The sequence below is a fragment of the Gavia stellata genome, chromosome 30, assembly GCF_030936135.1.
Source record: "Gavia stellata isolate bGavSte3 chromosome 30, bGavSte3.hap2, whole genome shotgun sequence".
Lineage (NCBI taxonomy): Eukaryota > Metazoa > Chordata > Aves > Gaviiformes > Gaviidae > Gavia > Gavia stellata.
Genome location: NC_082623.1, coordinates 4,345,935 through 4,366,973, shown reverse-complemented (window position 1 = coordinate 4,366,973; position 21,039 = coordinate 4,345,935). Strand labels below are relative to the sequence as shown.

Genomic DNA, 21,039 nt, shown 5'->3' with positions numbered 1-21,039 from the left:
GAGCGAGTGCCGGGCACGCCGGGAGCTCGCCGTGCCTTCACCGCAAAGGGATCAGCCGTGCGCAACGGGCAGCGCCCACCTGCAGCCGTGCTCGCAGGGACTTGCCTTCTCGGGGCCACCAACCCTCACGCCGCACAGCAAGAATGGGCACAAATATTACCCTCCCGAAGCTCGCCTTCCAGGGAGGAATAATGGGAAAAGGAGGCCGTTAAGGAAGGGGTTTACACCGGCCGCTGCCAGGAGCCAGGATCTGGGCTGCGGGACCACAGGGGCTGCTGAGGTGGGAAGGGGCTGTGGTGTGATGGGGAGAGCACCCTGCCCGGGCTCTGGCACCCCACAACCGGGACCTCCGCGCTCTGCTCCCTCTCGTCTCCCCACACCCCGATGGCTCATCAGGACCCCCTGAAATCAGGGCTGGGGATGCGGGCTGGGGTGGGGGGGCTGAGCCGGGCAGCCCAACTCGGGGCTGCAATTACATAACAAACAAAGCCCAGCTCAAGCTGCGAATTAATCAAACCGCTGAAAATAAAACCTTCCTCTCAGGAACTTCAAACAAAAGAAACGAAAACAACAAGGCCGGCTGGGTAATGAAAAGCCAGGGCTGTGAATAGGGGACAAAAGGAAGTGGAACAATAGGGTGTTGGACAAAAGCAATAAAGTAAAGGGAAGTGTGACAGCTCCACAATAGGGCACTGTGCGCGCCAGCCTTTCTGATCTTAGCGGGGCTTTTTTTAATCTCAGTTCCCTTGCTCTCCGCTGAACAAACCACCGCACTCGCCGGGCTGGCGGGCTTCCTCCAGGCGTCGGCATCGCCGCTATCTGCCGCGTCCCGCGGCACCGCCCGCGTCGCCCCTTCCTGCCCCTGGCTCACCTTGGCCAGGCCGGCAGCGGGGAGGGCGACCTGGGCACGGCCAGCGCGCCCGCCCGAAAACCCATCGCCTGCCTTCCACACACCGCGGCCGGGGAGGAGCCGACACGCTTGGCAGCAGCGTGGCGGTGGCAGGCAGCCAGCGGGAAGCCGTGCCCACGGCTTTGCCGGCTCCAACGACCCATGGAGGTAGGATTTGCCCCACGAGGCAGCCCCAGAGCCTGTGCTCTCCATGTGCTACAGGTGGGGAAACTGAGGCACGAATGCACAGCAGCTGCAGCACCTTGCCCTGGGCGCTTTCCTAACTCAGGACCTGCAGGTGTGGGTGCACAGCCGCTCCCTTCTTCCAGTCTTTTTGGTTTTTTAAAAGCAAAAAAGACCCTGTTCAGTGCATCCCTGCCACAGGTCTGCCCGCCCTCCCTGCGGCTGGGACGGTGCCCAGCCCCGGGCTGCCCAGGCAATGGGGCAGCGGCAGCAATGCTGCAGCACAGAGCGATGCCTTCAATGCCTTCGGTTTGAGAAACGCACAAAAGCAACGTCCCACTCCTCCGGCAGGTCACATTTCTATTGTACTTAACCTCCCGGTGCCACTGGAAGTTTACTCTTAAAATGGAGCCGGTACTTTAATAGGGGTCTGTTTGAAAGGGGCTTCATTGTGGATTTATTATACGGTTTCCCGAACAAAAAAAAAAAAAAGAAAGAGAGAAGAAAAAGGAGAAAACGGCGCCGTTATCTTGTTACAGGGCTGGTTCCCGCGGCAGCCCTGTGCTGCGGGCTCAGGTGCTGGGCTCCGGGGCTGCCTGTGGCAGACAATAGGGATGGGAACAATTGCCTTGGCACGGAGAGTGCAACAGATCTTCGCCTTTAATGCTTCCCATTTAACACAGGGCAGAGGGGAAGGGAGGCAAAGGCGTTGGGATGCGAAGTGCCAGCTTGGAGAGCCAAAACGGACCTTCCGAGGAGCCACGAGTCCTCGGTGAGGGACCAGGGACCCATGGGGCTGCTTCCTCCTGGCACAGTGTTTCGGGGAGCACGAGGGGGATTTATCTCACAAGCACTAAAGCCCTAAAATGCCTGTACTGTGCCAGCATCAATGTCCTCACCTTGCCTCCAAACTCCAGCCCAGCAAGTCCAAGGGCTGAGATTTTCGGAATGACGACAGCTTTTTTTTTTCTCCATTCGAACCCCCGAACGCCACGTCCTGCCATTCTCCCCATGGCCGTGCCACCCTTCCTGCCTGCCGGCCGATCCCGTCTATATCTGCCCCATTTGTGTTGCAGCAGAACAGCTCAAAAGGCCGGGGCGGGGGGGCCGGGCGCCAGCAAGCTCCCACCCTGCCTGGCACCACAGCAGCTCAGGGAGCGCCGGCGAGATGCCGGGACACCCCCCACTCCGGCACCCAGAGCCTCTTCCCGGTTGCTTGTGCACGCTCTGGCTTTGCAGAGAAGGGGGCTGCCGGAGACGGGGGCTGCCGGCATCGCCCCACCAGCACAAAGCAGCAAGGGGAAGAAAAGCCGAAAAGATGCCCGGCAAAGGTGTGGTGCCGGCTGGACCAGGCTTTCTCCCCACGGCAGATCCTGCCCATAGTGGTAAGAAAAGGGTTTTTGCTCACCGCTCGGCAGGTCAGGCTGCCCGAAGGTGGGGGGGTGTCTGCCCGTGGCTCGGGCAGGGACGACGCATGCGCTGAGGTTCCGTGAAACCCAAACTCTTGGCAAAAACACCGGTGAGTGCAGGAGGCCAGAAAGCCAGAAAGTTGCCGGGGCACGAGGAAGAGCTGCAGTGCTGCTCCGCTCAGGGCAGCGGCACTGCGGCACGGCCGCATTCACCGCTCCCAGGAGAGAGGATGCAAGTGCCGGAATGGTCCCGTTCCCCGGCCCCGTGCCACAGCGCAGCTGCCTCGGGACTGATCCTGCCCCTCCACTCAGGGCTGATCCCACCCCAGGGAACTGCGGTGTAAGGGCTCCCGCCGAAGGGGGACTGGGGGCCAGTGGCCGGTGGTTGTTGGGGGGAGCCGGGCTGCCCAGATAAATGGGCTGGCCTTGCCCCCCCTGCCCATCAGGTTGACCGGGGCCGCAGGGGAGGCTCCTGGGGCTTTTGTTTTCCTCTCTGCCCCCAGTTACAGCAGAAAGCTATCGGTTCATGGCTTACGGCAGACTCTCCCCTTCAGGAGCGCAACATGGTACCCAGCCACCCCGAAATGAATCCACTCATCCCGAGCAGCACGCAGCAGCTCACCCCACGGCCGCATCCTGCCTCCATGGCCCAGGTAACCAACCCAGGGCAAAAACCTGAGGGGGAAGACACCATACGAGCAAAACCAGCAATGCCAACGAGAGCCGGGGCGGTGCAACACCAGCGCCGTGCACGCACCAGCCACATGCAGCGTTCGCAGCCCCAAGCACCCCCGAGAGAGAGAGGGCAGAGGAAAAAATAAAACACACACGGACGTTTTCTTCTTCCAAGCAGGGTCTGAGGAATCCCGGCCGGCCACCGGGACAGACAATAGCCCGTCTCCTGCCAGATGAGCAGGCCGCTTTCCTGCCAGACTTGGAATGTCCTTTCGGGGCTGTTTCCAACCGTTTCCGCCCGGCGTGCCTTCGCACATAAAAGAATGGATGGTTTCCTCTGCTGTGCCCGGGCAGGGATGGCCAGGGATGGCCAAGGTGAACGGCCCTGGCCGGGGGAAGTTCACAGGGCTGCCATCCCTCCCTGGGGATGCGGAGCATCCCGTGATGGTGGGGATGATCCCTGGGAATAGAAAGCAGGCGGCCACGGGGGATGCGGGCTCTGCCACCCCCGGCCATGGATGGAGGGGGATGCCAGCACGTTTTCTACACGCTGTAGGTGAAAAGGGGCAGAAAGTCTAAGACCCCGGGGTTCACTGCTTTTGAAAAAGCAGGTTTAAACCCAGAAGACATCTGGATGCTGAATGTATTCAGGCCCAGAAATGCTGTCACCACGTGAGAGCCACGGCTCCACGTGTCCCTGACGGACAGCAGCCGCTCGGAGCAGCGGCGCTCGCGGCACACGTGTTCCCCCACGGGGCTGCGTCACAGGCGCGCACCCACCCGTGCTGCCCCACAAACCAGGGTGCTGCAGCAACGGAAACACTCCGCGTTTGGGGGGAGCGCGAGCCAACGCTTTACCCATCCTCAAATGCCGCGTTTTTAACATCTTACCTGTCAGCGGCGCTCCCACGGAAAGCCACAACCTCCATCTGCCCAGAAGGCTGCCGAGGGCTCAGGTTGCCGGAAAAGCTGCAAAATCAACGCCGAGAAGGGAGATCTTTGGCAGGCGGGGGGGCATTTTGGGAAGGTAATGCCCCAAGGGGCAGAGGGGCAGCAGTAAGTGCCCAGCAAGTACAGAACTGGGCGGCAGGCTGGCCCCTGAGGGCTAAGACCTGCCATGGGCAGGATGATGCCCACATGAGCTGCCAGGCATGTTCTGCCCAGCGGTAGCTACTTCACCATCCCAGAGAGACCCCCAGACCTCAACTGCCCCTCTCCATCCTGGCAAGACTTGGGATCCCATGGGAAAAGCTCCAGCATCAGTAGGAGCTGGGATTTCCCACTGTCCACACAAAACAGACTGGTCTTTGTCCAACCTCCATCCACCATCAGTTCCCTGAAGGCAATTTCTCTTCCCCCAAAGGATAATGGCCTCCGGAAACATCTCTACGGGGTCAGAGCAAAGCGGTGATGTTACGGTGAGAGCATCAGCATCACGGAAACTCCCGGGAACAGCCGGCACAGCATGGAGCAGGGGCTCACCCCTCTGCATATGCCGCCCCGAGCACCCCACCTTCTACCCAGGTCCCCTCTGTCCCCTCTCCACCCAGACGTGGGACCCTCATCCTGGTGCCCCCCACGGGGGGATATCTCCCCCTTCGCCCTCGGAAGAGTTCCTATTGCCACAACCTCAGCACTGCCACATTACGGCTCTTTTGCGGGGGGAGCATCAATTCTCCATCTACTAAGATGAAAAGCAGCAACACAGGTCTCCTATTACCGCACGGCACTTGGAAGATTTAACCCTAAAGCAATTACAACCAGCTAGCATAGCATTTACTAATTCTATCCAAAAAAACCCAACCTGCCTTCTTCAAAGGCCTCCGGGCCATATCCAGGACTGCTAATGAAATGCATATCTCTCTGATGCATGCCAGCAGAGAAGCCCTTCAGAGGTTCAGGGGGAAATCGAATCAATCCTGCTATTCAAAACGGAGAGAGGGGGAAAAAAAACCCCGTATTAATCACTAAATTCACTTAAATCGAATCAATCCTGCTATTCAAAACAGGGAGAGAGGGGAAAAAAAAAACCCGTATTAATCACTAAATTCACTTAAGTGAACACTTGCAAAACAGGGAGAAAAAGATGAATCCCGAAGCTGTGGCAGAGGGAAGAAGAGGATCTGGGTTGCTTAACAGGACGGCTGTATGTCCTCCACACACCAGAGATGCCAGCTCTGCGTAGGCTGTCTCAGAGCACCGGCCGCATCGTGCGAGCGCTAAACTACAGCCGATCGAGTCCTTAGAGAGTGACTCCGTCCTCACAGACTCAGCTCCTGCTTTTCTAAGTCTCGTGGAATAATCCCACTTGCCGAAATCCAACTCACCCCCCCGGGGCTTGCGCCCTGCCCCATCCCTGCAGGCTGGACCCGAGGAGGCGGTGATGGAGCCCGGTCACGCGGGATGCTCCGGGTGGGAAAAAAAACCCTCCCGTGGTCAGGATGAGACAAGCACAACATATTCCCTGTGAGTACACGGGTCCATTTGATCCAGCCCGGCGCACGCGGTCACTGGGCCACGTCCCAGCCTCCTGATGCCCCCCCTTACTAACAATTTCCAGCTTACTGCTCACCCTGGTTTCACGGTGCTTCCGAGGGGGGAGTTATCCCCTTGCTCCAGTTTCTTATGAGATGGCAGAGGGACACACCACTGCAAAATGCTTTCATGTCTCGGCGTAAAGGATTACTTAGCCGCTCCCTGCCCGCGCTGACCCCAGCACGAGGGATTTGCTGGGACCCCACCTCCACCGCCTGGCCGTGCCTCCGCAACCCAAAATCCAGGGATGCCACCTCCCATGAGCCCGGCTGCATTAGGATGCAGACAAAAACCAGCCAGTAGTTTTAAAACTATCCAAATAATGAAATGAAATATAAAGAAGCGGTCGGATCCTTCCCTGGGTGTAAACTGGCACAGGTCCGCCGCCTTCATAGCCACGACCCAAACACATTTTTCCTTTACTGGGATGAGTGATAGGAGGGTTTTAAGTAGGGGAAAAATTAAACTGAACCTCAGGTGGAACTTCCTGGCCGCAAGATTTATTAGACAGGGAATGATCTCATCAGGGAAGCGGAGGAAACTCCGTCGCGCTGGAATTATTTAAAACCGTGCAAAGCCCGGAGGAAGAAGGCGCGGGAACAATCCCAGCGACAGCCCACGTGATGGCCGGGGACCACGCTGGTCATTCCCGTTTCCTGGCCTCAAGACTAGACAGTCTGCAGGATGTTTGGGGTTTTTTTTTCTTCCACTCAATAAGACGTATCAATAAGGAAAAATCTCCTTGCACCATCGCCGGCTTTGCAAGCAGATGGGTTTCTTGTCCAGGGAAGGTTATGAGGTTGAAAGCATCTTTAAGAAAAGGCCTGGCAGCCCCGGGGGGTGCGGGTGTGTGCAGCAGGAGAAGGGGGTGCTCGGCAGGGCGAGCGCTTTGCTCGGGTCCGAGCGGTGGCACAGCCAGGGACGGATGGGGAGAAGTGCTGAAAGAAGAAACTCCCCTTCCCTGCAGGTCTAAACGCTCCCGGGAAAAGTGCAAATGCCACAATCTGAATATTTTCAGACACGCCTCTTCTTATTGCATCCCTTTCCTCTGCCCTTCCTTTCTTCCCCTGCATTACAAGCCGATGAAACAGGAATATCACAGCATGTTAACAGGGGAAGATGCAGGGGAAGCATGAGGAGGGAGGAACTCTGAAGAACGGGTATTTACTCTTTCTTTCCTTTTTTCTGCATCAGAAATCATTTTTAAAACAAGTTGCCTCCTTTGTGCAAGGCTTTGCCTGGATGCAAAAAAAAAAACAGCAGCAAAACCCGCCCAGCTTGTGGGTGCTGAGCCTTTACACCCAGCACCCGGGGTGGCTGCTGCATCATGCCCATGGTCCCACCGACGCCAGCAGCGGCGGACGGTCCCGGGGTGGTGCGTGGTCGGGGGAGCTGCCCGGTCCCTGGGACCCGCCGGAGGTCCTTGGGGCTGCTCCCAAACCCCCTCCCACCACCCCAGCACAGGCATCGGCTCGTTCCGTCTCCCCACTCCCCGATTTAACCAATATGCATCAAACAATTAATTATGGGAAAGAAATCTAAATAATCAGCAAACCCAGAGCAAATAAAGATCCACGCCCGTAGCAGGAGGCCAGCAGAGCCAGGAGGAGAAGGACAGGGACAACTCACCCAGCCCCGATGGGACGGCGTGGCAATGCCGGCACGGCACGGCGCGGCAAGGGAGCGCGGTTAGCGCGTCTCCCTCCTTTTCTTCGCAGTTTCTGTCCTCCCCTCACCCAAAAGCGGCCCTCGGGCTTATCGGGGAGGCCAATCTCGGTGTCGTTTTTGTGTAATTTCACTCACTCAGCGTTTCCAGGCAGAGCGGAGGGCACGTTTGACTCGGCTGCTTCGTAAACAATACTTTCCTATCGCATGACGGAGGGGCGAAGACATCTGACCCTTTTCCTCTCCTGCTTAGAAAAAAAAAAAAGACACGGGGCTCACCCGCCTCGGCAGCGATCCGCCCTGCACCTCCCGGGCTGGGGCTGCAGGGAGGGCGGCCCTTTCCGAAGCCTTTTTCCACGCACCGCACCACGGGGCACCCACGGGTGAGCTTTGCGGCACGCAGGACCCAGCGCTATTTCGGCACAGCCCCGTGGTCCATCCCAACGGCATCCCATGGCATCGGCCGGTGTCCGTCACTCCCCACCCTCGCTGAGCTTCTCGTGGCATTTTACACCTTCCACTAATGTCATTATTTTTCCAGCCGCCCCCAGGCTTTGGGGGGGGCTCCTCTTGTTTGCACTCGTGTTTTCCCGGGTGAGCCGGGCACACGCATGAGCATTGAAAGGATGCTTGGAGCCAGCCCCGGCGCGTCTCACACATGGCACCCAAGCCCATGGTGGCAGCCAAAAATTACGGGGCCTCGCTTCCGCCTGCGGTGCCCCACGCCCCACAGCCGGCAGCGCCCCGGAAACCTTCGGGGTCCCTTTGCACGGGATCCTGAGCTGCAACAAACAGCTCCCTATACCCGAGCTGTCGTGAGCTTGGACACGGAGGGACAAAGGCTCTGCGGAGCCACTTCGCCCTCGCCAGCTGCTGCCCAAATTTGGGGCAGGGGGGAACTCCAGCTGCTGGGGCCACTTGACATTTCAGCAACAGATCTTTTTTTTTTGCTGGCGTGACGGGAGCTGCCCCACGAGCCACTGGGGCCATCGTCAACCTCTCTGTGAAAGAAAAGGCAGCCTGAAGGACGGGTGCTCGGTGCCAGCAGCTGTCCATCATCCGCCCCAAATCATCACACCCTTACTAATGGCAATCCTGACTCCGCTCCTGCTGTGCTTCGGCTCAGAGGAGTCATGGCTGGCTGAGTCTGGATGAAGACCCCCAAGGAAAACACTTTCGGCCTGACTTCTCCCCCTTATTAGTGTAAGCCGCTGTCACTTTGATGGTGTAACCCCTGATTTAGGGTACGGATTCAAGCTCCCCTGTTCATGGCTCGGGAGGTAGCTCATCTCCCCCCCGCCCCATTGCTCTGCACCCCACGGGCGAGTCAGAGCATCGTGCAGCAGCAGCAATGGGGCTCGCAACCGGCATCGCCTCCCCGGGGCTGGCGGTCATGTTAACAGGGCAGGTCTCACATTTGCAAGACAGAAATCGCAGGAGGGAGCAGGGGTCTGGTTCATGCCATTTTTATCACTACCATTATTTCAGCTCAGGGAGAGCCCTCAGGCTCTGGGGGTGGGGGACACCCCACCACCCCTCCTGCTGCAGGACCCCGGGGATTCAGCAGCAGAGACCCTCCAAACCACGACCACCCTGCAAGGCTGGTTTCAAACCTCACCCCTCCTCTCCCCTCTCGCTTCGGAGGAACTAAAGCCCCTGAAATCCTGGTTGTGCAGCAGCTCCCGGCTTGGCTCCTCTTCTCCGGGGGAGCAGAGAAATTTGGGCTTTTACCAGCCCACCAGGATAGTTTTCACTGCACAACAAAAAACACAGCACAGATGAGAGCCGAGGCGCTCCAGCAAGAAGCCGACAGTCCTCCCCGTTTGCAAGGGGGTATCCAACTGCCCCCAGCCAGCCCGGGGCTCCCCGCGTCCCGCAGCACACCCGGCGCACAAGGGGCTCTTTGTGCCCAGCGGCACCTGTCCCCCCCTCCCCGTATCCCGATTTCCCCCGGGGTCCTCAAGCCTGTTCCCTTCAGCGAGGGGCTTTGGCAGCTCCTGCCTCCACGTGCCGTGTCCCGGCGCGGCTGAGCGGAGCTGTGGGCAGGCACAGTTGCTCTGCCTGCACGGCGCGCAGGCAGGCACACACAGGCAGGCACACGCACCCCGCTGCGCCGCACACCACTTGTGTGCCGTGGGGTGGGTCTCGGGCAGCACGGGGAGGACGAGAGGGACCGGAGGTGTTTCACGCCGCCCCGGCAAAGTCACACGCGGCTGCTGGAGCCGCGCAGCTGCTGGGCTGACGGCACTGGGAGCCCCGAGGGACGGGTCAGCTTTGCTTTGCCCCCCTAAATGAAGGAAGGAGGAGGGCTGTAAGGGACCGCAGGGCTGTGGTTTGCAGTCCAAAGTGCTCACGGGCAGCACTGGCTTCAAGCGCTCGCACGGCTCCTGCTGTGTGCTGCCCTGGGCTGTGCCACTTGCACCACGAGCCACATCCAGTACCCAGCCCCCAGTACTCAGCCTCGCTTGAAAACACACACACGCACAGCACACCCCACACCGCCCCGCAAAAACGTGCGTTTCCCCAAGGCAGTTCCCAGGATGGACCCGCAGACCGGAGGCAAGGCAGCAGGAAGGACTGGGCACGGGAAGCCCAAAGGCCAGTGTTGCGCCTGGAGCCCCAAATCACAGCCTGAGAGCCTCCAAGAGAGGCAGATACTGCTCTGCCCCTGCCCACGCTGCAGCCCACGCAGGGTGGGTCCTCCAGCCTGCCCAGGGGCAGCTGTGCCCTGGGGTCCTCCCCCAAATTAACCCTCCAGCTCATGAAATCCCCATGTCACGGCAAGAAAAATGAGCAGGAAAGGTCCTGAGCAGCCGCCTCTCCCGCTCGGGAATTCACCTGCAGAGCTGCCCACGGGTGGCAGCACCCGCGTGGGGTCACGCAGCGCAGATTGGCGAGGATGGTCCTGCCAGTCCCTGCCCGTCCCTGCCCATAAATCCCCTCCCGCAGCCCCTGCCCCTGGGGACTGGCTTTCCGGCTGGGCGTGCAAGGTAGAACAATAGGGCCAAGCCCTCTATTGTTCCAGACAAAAGATAAGCCAGGCTCTGGCATTCCCCCACGCCCCGGTGGGCAGGCAGGCAGGCAGGCAGCAGGCAGGGCCACCACCCTGGGCCAGGGCAGAGGCTTTTCTAAACCCTTCCTACATCAGCTCCCTGTTAGCAGGTGTACCAGAGGGGCTGCTGGGGGGGTGACCCCGCTGCCCAGCTCGGAGCTTGCACACCCCTGCACACACAGCAGCCACACTCGCCCTGCCCTGCAGGCTTTGTCCCAGCTCTGCGTGGTCCCCAGTTTCTGCTGCAGTGGCCTCAAGCACCCATGGGTCCCCAGCGTCAGGTCACCGGGGATGAGCTGCATGCTCAGCGCCTGCCCAACCTCTTTACAGACCTCAGTCCTCTCCTCTCCCCACACCGAGCTGCTTCTCCTCTCCGCATCCTGCTTCTCCTCTCCGCATCCTGCTTCTCCTCTCCGCATCAACACGGTGGGGACAAAGCACCCTGCCAGCCATGGGGTGGTGGCAGGAGGGATGTAGGTTGCTCAGCACGGGGCACTGGCTCCCCGGTGGCCTCGCCAGCAGACATGCAAGCCCAGGACTACCGGTTCTGCGCACCCCAGCACGTCCCTTGCGATTCAAACCGTCGCCATCACCCAGCTCAGCTTTTTCAAACAAGTGGTTTTCCAGACTCTGAACAAGGCTGCAAACCAGAGCCACAATGTGCTATCAACACCCATCCAGAACAAGGGAGGAAGACTACGGGGGACGAGGGCTGCTCACTGCAAACCCACACCTATCTGGGCAACCAGGTTGACTTTTATATCTGAAAAGTTTCGATTTCTGGCTCTCGCCTGGCAGCAGCGTGGGCCCGGCAGCAGCCCCAGCACTGTGGCAGCGGCAGAAGCTGCTGCGTGGCGCTGGCAATGCCATCGGGTATTTCTATCTACCTGCTTCTGCATCTTCTCTTCTCTCTCCTGTTAGACTCTGGCTCAGCCCAGCTCGCGATAACCCCATTTTGCGTGGGCAAAGAGGATCAAATACCCCACTGGGCTCACTGCTGCCCCACGTTCTTTTAATTCTCTTTGCGATATTTAATTTTTAATCGTATCCTCTTTCTCCCAACAGACAATGAACTGCCACGAGCTGCCTTCACCAGGCAGAATTAAAAAATAGTAACTCAGGCCAGCAGATTTTGGCCTGGGCTAGTGAGTGCTCACAGGGGTCTTCCAGGCAGCTTTAATGATGAGCCACATTATCTCGTTCCTCTCTGATAAGACATGTGGGGGTACGTGGGGGGAGGCTGCCCGGCCTCTGCAGCCACCAGACTGCATCTTTTCCAACGGTCACATGCCTCGAGCAGGCCTGGGTGGTAATGGAGCATTAAATTATGGAGAGGCAGAATTTCAAATATTTCAGATCCATCTCCCAATTTGCATTCTTCAGCTGAAGGGCTGCAAGCAGGAGCGGGACAAGAAGGCAGGGAAGGGAGCGTCCCTCCAGTGCAACGTTCGCAGAAGTAGCTTTCCCCTTAAAAAGCAATGCGTTTGAGCCAAAAGCAGCCGCAGAGCCATTCAGGGTCCGAGGTGCTGGCGGGTGCTTGGTGGTGAAGGGGCCGAGGCTGTTTCAGCAGTGCCCCTGATGCTATCCTCCACTTCAACCATGTGCTCCAGCGCACTTGTATAAATGCTTTGTGGAGGCAGATTCAGCCGCTGCATCCCGTACTCGTATTTTTTACTGACCCATCCAAATGGCTGGGGCATTTCTGGTGCGAGCCAGGGCCCCGCACGGCCAGCCGTGCCCCCCGCACCTCCCCAGCCTCCCTCCCCACCAGCGCCGAGCTGGTGGGACTGGGCAGACCAAGGGCCCTTGTTCGGGGCTGGAGCGGTTCCAGCTTGGGACATGTGGTCCTGGAGCAGGTGGGCACGGAGTGGGAGGCAGGGAGGGCTTCCAAGCAGCAGAAAATTTTCCAAAAGTTGATGCCTTGGACTCTGCCAACTTTCCTCGTGCTGGAGGAGCCCACGCACTTCTCAGCCATGCACAAGCAGCACCCAGCCATGAGGAGCTCCCCGGGGGCACGGCTGGGCCAGCGGCAGCTCTGCCCAAGGGAGCAGATTTCACTCCTGAAGTTACTCCCCAAAAGGCGCAGGACGGGGTAAAGGCACTGAGATGTTTTCCAGCAGAACTGTCATAAGCTGCACTAATTTATCTCCCTTTTGCATGTTCTTTACTGGGTTAAAACCGGGTGGAAATTAGCGATGCATCAAGCAAAACTTTTTAGTGGCTCAAATCTTCCTCCCTGCAGTGCAACGAAACCAAAACCTCCACAAAGTTTAAGAAAAATAAAGCAGCAGAGCCTAGGATAGCCCAGGCCCGGCTGGTCAGGGGTAGCCGCGATGCTGCAAGGGACCCCCAGCCAGGGAACGCCCGACCCCGGGGCAGCCCATCTTCCTGGGCTCTCCCTCTTGCCGAGCGCGACTCCTCCATCAGCCCCGCTGCCAGACCAGGCTGCTGTCAGACCCACAGGAAGAGGCAGCTTTGACCCATCAGTATTTTCTAGCTGAGGGAAAATGAAAATATTTCATCACTAGTCCCCAGTTTGTAGGGATGCTACGTTCAGCAGCGCGGCCGCAGGAGAGAACAAAAGAGGCCAGCCGGCTTTCTCCACGGCATCACAGGCTGTAGGTAGCAACTGCCCTGCCTGTGAGTGGATTATTCTTTTTAAAAAAATGCTTTTTTTTTTAGGAAAATAAGCAGTACGTATTTTCTTAGCATGGCTGGGAACTTCCAGGGTGTAAAAGCAGAGCAGAGCTCCACTGACAGTGCGTCCCTACAATCGGTCGCAGCCGCCTGTTCAAGGTTGTCGCTTCGGTAATAAAAGCTTTTCTGATTTCTGCAACTACACGTGCACGCACAAAGCTGGCCCGACACAAAACCGCGGTAAGTGTTTACAATGGGATAAAGCTGGAGCAAGCAGGAACGCGGCTTCGCGGCAGGCAGACAAAGCGGGGCTCACTGCGCTCTGCGCCGGCTCGTGCGGGACAGCAAGCAGCCACGAGCCGTGGGCTTACGGGCTGTCCTGCCGCTCTGTCAGCCCCGAGGGTCCCCAACCCCGCCCCGATCCTCTGGCTCTGCAGCGAGGGACCCCCAAAAGCAGAGCCACTAGCACTGCTGCGATGCCAGCCCGCCAGCACCACAGCAAAACCCTTCAAAGTTTGGTTGGTTTTGTCATACGCCGGAGAACGGACAGGATCCCGGAGCAGCCACAGCTGCCCTGAGCACACGGGAGGGCTGGGGACAGCAGCGGTGACCCGGCTTTCCCAGCAGCGAGCAAAGCATCCCATGCCGCTCACCGCAGAGCCCACCGTATCCCACAGGGATTCGCTCTGCCACCCCACCTGCTTGCCAGCAAACTTCCAATACCCGCAACACCAGCCCCTGCGGCCCCGAGGATGCTCCGTCCACGGGACACAGCTCGGACCCGCGCCCCAGCCCGCCTGAGGCAACCCCGGGAGCAGCAGGCACGCAGCCCCCCACCATCTCCCCCCAAACCAGCCCTAAACACTCACCTGGGGAGTGCAAAGCACGCTGCTACCAGGTCCCAGAGCCACCCTTCAGCCCCGGCCCCCCACCCGCTTGCAGGGTGCCTGATGGCTGCTCGGCCCCGGCGAGTCTCGGTTGCAGGGAGGCGATGGGCAGCGAGAGCGGCAGGCTCGGGCAAGCGCCCGGGGAGCCCACCGGCAAGCAACGAATGTAAAAATAAACCCACTGAAAGACTAGATTTGCTGTGCTTCTGCGTTCCCTGCACGGAGAGAAAAACCCTTCCTCTGCGTCCCACGAACGAAATCGAAACCCCTCCAGCACATAACAAGTTTACGATCTGCTCCATCTCCCCTGCGGCCCCGCGTGCCAGGGCACAGCTCCCCCGGCACCCCCACGGAAAATGGACATTTCGGCAGGGAGACAAAAAGTCCAGCTATGCCCCGCAGGACATCTCGCACCCGGCCTGGAACAAACTTTGCTCGTCAAAAGGGCTTTCGGGGGGGGCGGGTAATGGTTTGGGTGCTCAGATTTGACAGGGGTAAAAAAAGCAACACGGACACGCCGGAGGAGGGGAGCCGCCCGACGGCACGAAGAGCTTCGCATCGGAGAGGAAAATGGATTTTTAAAAATTTGGGATCTCTGCTCCTACCTATTACTCTGCTCCAAAGGGATTTTGTCTCCCGCACGAGACGCCAGATCAGATGCCAAGGGCGAGCCCCCGGCCTCGGCGCCGGATCTGCCAGTCGTGACAGCAACAAATAAACAGCACGAAGGGAGATGCTGGTAAAAACGCGTCACTCGCAAATGATTTAGAAAACTGTCTTTAGCTTGCCCACGTTTGTCAAAGGACAGCAGCTATTTTTAACACAAAGCCTCTGAAATCGCAGGCTTTAAAAAAAAAAAAAGTACTGTATCAGTGTCAACAGAATGGATTCTGTACAAAATTAAATTGAACTAAAAGGAAATTGCATGAATTACAAACACGAGTTATTGGCTCAATAGGAGAGTAACTGAGTGATATTATCTGGTCTGTGCTATGGAGAAAATCACATTAGCTGAGCTAATGGTCCTTTTTCACTCCTAAAATCTATTACTCTAGACTTGCTTTGGAAGTCAAGTGTTTTCCGTGCTGAAGGTACCTCACAAGATGTAACTGAGACTCGAACAATACGCAGCCACGGTCTGTAATTTTTCCTGGGCAGCATCCCTCACTGGCACCAAAACCCCTGCATAAAACACTGGAAATCATTAGGCGGAGGTGGAAAGAAGCAAAGCTTTGTATTTATTTGTGCATTTCACAAGAAAACCTCTCCTTTATGGCTCCCTGGGCGATGCATCTCTCGGTTTCTCTCTTCTGCCACTAACTTTGTGGGTGTTTAACTCTGGGGGTCCCCAGCTCTGTGCAGGGGCTGCACTCCATCACCTGCTTTGCTGTTCCCTGAGCCCAGATTTACCAGCGCCTGGGGGGGTGAAATCCCCCAAATCCCCCCGCGGCTGCACCCACAGCCCCGCCAGCCACCCCGGCACAGCACCGTGCGGTTGCCAGACGGCTGCGGGACCCCCATGGCACAAGCCCCGCTGCCGGGAGGGCTCCGCTGTGCAGCAGCTTTGGCCCCCAGAGACCCAAATCTGCCCAGGACGGGTCGGACGCGCGACTCCGAGGCACGGGCAGGACCCGCCATGGCTGCCGGGGAAGACGTAAGCTCAGTGACAAGGTGCATCCGCTCTTAGGTCCCAGCACGCAACAGAGTTTAGCGCTGACCCCGGTCCCAAACCCCCTCTCTGACCGTGCGTTATGGTGATGCTGTCGCTGCGGTTTGTTAGAACAAGCCCAACCCCTCTTGGACAGACAAACGTCCGTGCGTGGCACCCACGGCAAGTTTTCCTGTCCGGACCGCGTGCCTGCTTCCCGATGGAGATGGTGCTGTGGGGATGTGGCTCTCCGGGGCAGGTTGGAGCGATGAAATCGCCTCTCCCTGCCGAGCACACCTCGAAAAGGCGGTGGGAGATGAACATGCACGACGGGGCAGGAGTGTCCCACCCGTCCCATGGTGCAGCGGGGGACAAGGGATGGGGACAAGGGATGGGGACCCCAACCCCTGAGTGCCGCAGAGTCACGAACACCCACGAACAGCCCCAAGCCCTGCAGACACACGCGTGTGCCGGGGGCCGGACACGGCAGCCGGGCCCTGTGCCCCTCTGTGCTGGCCCGCGGTGTCCGTCTGTGCTGGCACAGCGTGTCTGTCTGTCCCTGCACAGTGTCTGCCTGTGCTGTGACCCCCAGTGCCGTGTCTGGGGGGGCTGCCAGCCTGTACCCTGCAGCCCCACGTACCCCCAAGCCAGAGCACCCAGTGGGTGCCGGGGCTGTGTGCCCGGGACAGGGGGACAGGTCCCACCCGGAGCCACGGTGACCACCGGGAAGGGGTGAGAAACCCTCCCGGGGTGGGTGGGACGGGGGTCCCGGGGAGGGGGCTTCAGCGGGGCAACCCTTGGTAGCCAGGTCCAGGGCCGGGGGCGGGGGGGGGAAGGCTGTCCCCCGGATTAACCCCTTGCCTGCCGGCCCTGTGCCCCCGCGGGGTGCCCGTGGCTTAACCCGGCACGGGGCGGGGGGGTGTCGGAGGAGAGTTTGCAGCCCCTGAACTTCGCAGCGGGGGGCTGTGCGGGGGACGGGCGCTGCACCCCCCCTCCCCTTTTTCCTTCTGCTGTTTAAGCAAAGCGGCTTTGGGGGGGGTCCTGCCAGGCGGCCCCCCGGTCCCGCTCAGCCCAGCCGGGGTCGGGGACCGCGACCCGAGAGGATGCTCGCCGCCCCGGGAAGATGCTCGCCGCCCCGGGGTCGTGTCGGTGCCCCCCCCGGGCAATGCCCGTAACCCCCCCCCCCGCCCCGGGCCGTGCCCCCGCCCGTGCCCCCGGCTGCACTCACTGCTCCGCCGCGCTGCAGCCCCGCGCCCCGGTCCCCGCCGCTGCTGTCGGTGCTGCCGCCGGTGCCGGTGCGGGCTCCGCCGCCGCGCCCGGCTCAGGTCCGCTCCATGTCCCCGGCGCCTCCGGTGGGAGCTGCCCCGGCGCCGGGCGGAGAGAGGGAGCGAGGAGGAGGAGGAGGGGAGGAGGAGGAGGAGGAGGCGAGGAGGAGGAGGGACACCGGTCCAGCCAGCCAGCAGCCGGCTCCGGGGCGGCCCCTCTGCCCCGTCCCCTCCCCTCGGGACCCCCCGCCCCGCCGGGGAACCCACGCGTGACACCGCCGAGAGGCCCCGGGCTGCTCCCACCCTCTGCCCTGGCGTCCTGTGGCGGGGGCCGAGACACCCCCAAAGACTCGGAGGAGTGCTGGGAGGCACCCCGGCACCCCCCGGCACCCCCCGGCACCCCCCGGGACCCCCGGGACCCCCGTCCGTGCAGGGACCGGTCCTACCCGGTCCCAGCGAGGGGCTGGAATGATTCCTGGCTTGCAGAGAGCACAGCCCGCAGCTTGGGGGGGGGGGGGGCAGGACACACACCCCAAAACCATGGCACACCAAGTGACAGACCCCAAAGCCCGGCTTCCAGCCTCTCCTCCCCACATCACCCCCCAATTTTTGCTCCTTTGCCCAGACCACCACAACCAGCCCAGGAACAGGGAAAGGGGGCCCTGGCAGGGCATTTGCTGCCCTCAGCCGCTGAGGAGCTCACCCCGTGCCCCACATCCAGCACCCCACGCCCCACATCCCACCAAGGGCTCTGCCGGGAATGCCATCACCCAGCTTCCTGAAGGAAAACCTACTTCGTTCAGAGCAAAACGGTGCTCCAGCTGGAGAGCGAGGGGGGTGGTTTGGACAAACAAATGTTGACAAAGTCTTTTTTGTATAATGAAATCTCTAAAATGTTATGCTAACATTGAAGGAGAACTGTTTATGTTTTACCAACAGGGAAAATTCCCATTGACTTGAAGCCGTTTCCTCCCCCTCACTGTCATTTTCTTCCATGGGAATTTCTTTTTTCCAAACATTGTTTTTTCACCCAGTCCCAGGAGCAGAAGACAAGAGCTCAGGCTCCCGGGACTCCTGGCTCCCCCAGCCACCACGCACTAACCGGGAATGGGGTTTCTGGAGGGGTTCGGGCACCCACACCCCGTATCCACCCTGACACACAGCCTCCCCTCGCCCTGTCCCCATCATGCAGGAATGAGCAGAGCTGGGCAGAGCCAGGCAAGAAGTTATCTGAGAGAGTTTCCCACCTGCCATCTTCACGCAGAGGATCAAACATGAAGCACAACAGTGTTTGGAAGCCAAAGGCAGCAAGTGCGCTGCACCCACAGACCCCAAAACGTAAAGGAGCTCAGTGATACATCTTCCCATTTCACAGGTGGAGAAACTGAGGCCCTGAGAGGCCACGGCGTTCCCAGGGCCATGCAGCAAGTACTGAACCTGCAGCAGGGCAGGATGCAAAGGCAGCTCCCCCTGTGCCAGCCAGCCCCCCACCCCAGCCCCTCTGAAGCCCCCTCCCCAGCTCGGGGGGGACTGGCTGCCCCCAATGCCATCCCATGCACGGGCAGTGCAGGCAGCTTCATGCACCCACCAAAGGCTCCGGCCTCTCTCTGCGGCTGCCAACGCTCCCACCCCCCGGCTTGGGAGAAGACCCCGAGAGGTCACGTGAGGGAGACGGTTATCGGCGGCCAAGCGAGCGCCGAGCACGCAGGCGAGCCCATGGCGACCTCCGCGTGCTCCTGGGGCTGCGGCTGCCCCAGCGAGGCCCCCCGAGCCGCTCCGGGGGCAGGAGGAGGTGGGAGGCGCATCCCCCAAACTGGACAGGGAAACAATTAACAAAGGGGCCGAGGACCTGCACAACTGAGCCAAAAAAAGGGAGCGGGAGCTTTGTTCGGGTCGTCATAGCAACAGCCAGGCGGGAGCAGCAGCCACGGACTTTCACTTTCCTTTCCTTCCTCCCCATCCCCGGTGGCCATGGTGGCCGTGGTGGCCTTCCCTGCCCGGTGCCTGGCAGGTCCCCCCAGGTGCTAGCCACATCGCAGTCCCTTGGGTCCAGCATCACCTCCCAGATGGGTGCCAGGAGGTGGTGACCCAACTGCCCACCCCCAGGTGTGACCACCCATGCATCCATGGGTCCTGTCCCCACCCTGGCTCTGCTCCTCCCCATGTCCTCCTTTGAGCCACACCAGCTCCACTTGCATCCTCTTCTCTCCACCTCGCTGCGAGGCAGCCCCAGGACCCATGGGGCAGCCCCAGGATCTGCTGGGCATCCCCAGGACCTGCTGGGCATCCCCAGGACCGTGGGCACGAGGTGTCAGGATGGACATGATGGTACAGAGACAGCTCCTGTCCTTTCAGAGGGGCTCGCACGGGGCCTGCTCAGCTCCCGCTCCATCTCTCCCTACCTGGCTGCACCCGGGTGAGCAACCAGGGCTGCTCCCACCCTGCAATCCCTCCCCTGGCTTTCTGCCTCCCGCCGCAGAAGGAAGCTGGGACAATGGCTGGAGGGACCGGGAAAGCTGGTGGGGCAAAGATCCCGCTGCCGCCAGCACAGGGGGCACGGAGGGGAAAGGCACGGCCAGCGCTCGCCTTCCTTTTCCCAAGCCCCCCACCCTGCTGCGGAGCCTGCGGTGCCGCTGGCCGCAGGAGCCGTGCCTCCTGCTTCGCGCTGGCTGCGAGTCCCAGCCTCCCGATCGCAGGATACTGGTGACTGAGTCATGGAAATGGTTCAGACAATGGTTTGGCCCCTTTATAACTGGCCAGAGGGGGCAAAGCAGGGAGAACAAATCCGACCTTGCTTCCTGCGCGGAAGCGGGCCCATTGTTTGGAAATGGGCATGTGCTTTGCTCCTCACCAGCCTGGGAAAGCTGCAAAGCGATTGCTAACGGGGAGCAAGCTGCGTGGGTCCTGCCAGCTGCGCCCACGGCTCCCCCGCCCCACGCACTGCCTGGGAAAATCTAGGGAAGATGTGGATGAAGGTGCTGCCGTTGCCTGCGAGGTCACTGCCACGCACCCCCCCCGGGGGCCATTCGGCCAGCCAGTTGCTCAGCTGGCCCGGGCTGGCATGGTGGCATTGCCCAGGCTGGCATGGTGGCAGCACCCTGGCGAGCCATGTGCCAGCTCAGCTCCTCGCTGTATCGGAGAGGTCGGGCTCATCAGGCTCCTCTCCTGCCTCCTTTCCCTGCTCCCGTCAGAGCCCTCCTTCACAGCACGGGGTGGGAGAGGGCGTGCTGCCGGGCATCGAACAAACACCACTGACCTCACCAAAAAAAAGGAGCACGGTGTTATCATTGCACTGGCCCTGGGGATGCGGAGCACCCTGAGAGGCATCCCCGAGGCTTCGGGCAAGCAGCAGCACGAGCGGGGCTCTGGGAAAGAGAGGAGCTCAGGGAGGGAATGAACTCACCACGGGGCAGCTCGGGAGCCTTGGCCATCCGTGGACTGGGGAGATGACGGGGTGCAAACCTTCCCCAGCTCCCGCCTCCAGACCCGCCTTGTGCATCTCGCGATACTCCCATGCATGCGGGATGCGGGTGCCCCTGCAGCGTCCCCGTCTGCAAGCTGAGTCCCTGCACTGCTGTGGGGCGGCGGGCGGCCACGCTGCTCTTCTCAGAAAGGAGGAGCTGTGCCAGACTGGCGAAGCGAGCAGAGGGACCCAAAAGGGTCCCTTGCAACCCAGCAGACCCCGCGACAAGCCCCCGGCCAAGAGGTTCCAAGGCTGGATGCGCCCTGACAAGGCCAGCAACACGTCCTTGGCCGCGCCGCGAGAACCAGCTCCCAGGGAGCCGTACCAGGCGCATGCACTGCGATCTCGCACAGGCAGACAGACAGACATCTGCAGCCCATTAAACCCAAGCTGATATGAGAATGCTAACGGGGAAGCTCAAACCCTCTGGAACCGTGGCGGCTCTGGGGCTGTCCTCAGTTCACCCCGTTGTATCCAGCTCTCGTGGTCCGTGGGGCTGTGGGATGCGGCACACCAAGGGCAGAGCTTGACCAGCGACCTGTCTCACCCAGCCCTCTGCACCCCCAAGCGATGGGCAGCTCGGCATGATGGTCCTGCACCCTCAGGTGCTGCCTTTCCCTGCGTCTGCCTCCCTGGCAGAGCTCCTGCGGGCCCTGCCTGCCCGGACCCCTGCTTTTGGGGCTCAGGGTGGGAACACGGCTGGGCCATGCGCACTGGGGGACGATCGCTGT

General features: G+C 60.4%; 1 protein-coding gene across 1 annotated transcript in view; it reads right to left on the bottom strand.

The window, feature by feature from the left end:
* Positions 1 to 21,039, bottom strand: part of SOX13 (SRY-box transcription factor 13) — a 41,531-nt gene that overhangs the window by 7,021 nt on the left and 13,471 nt on the right. The window lies entirely within an intron of this gene.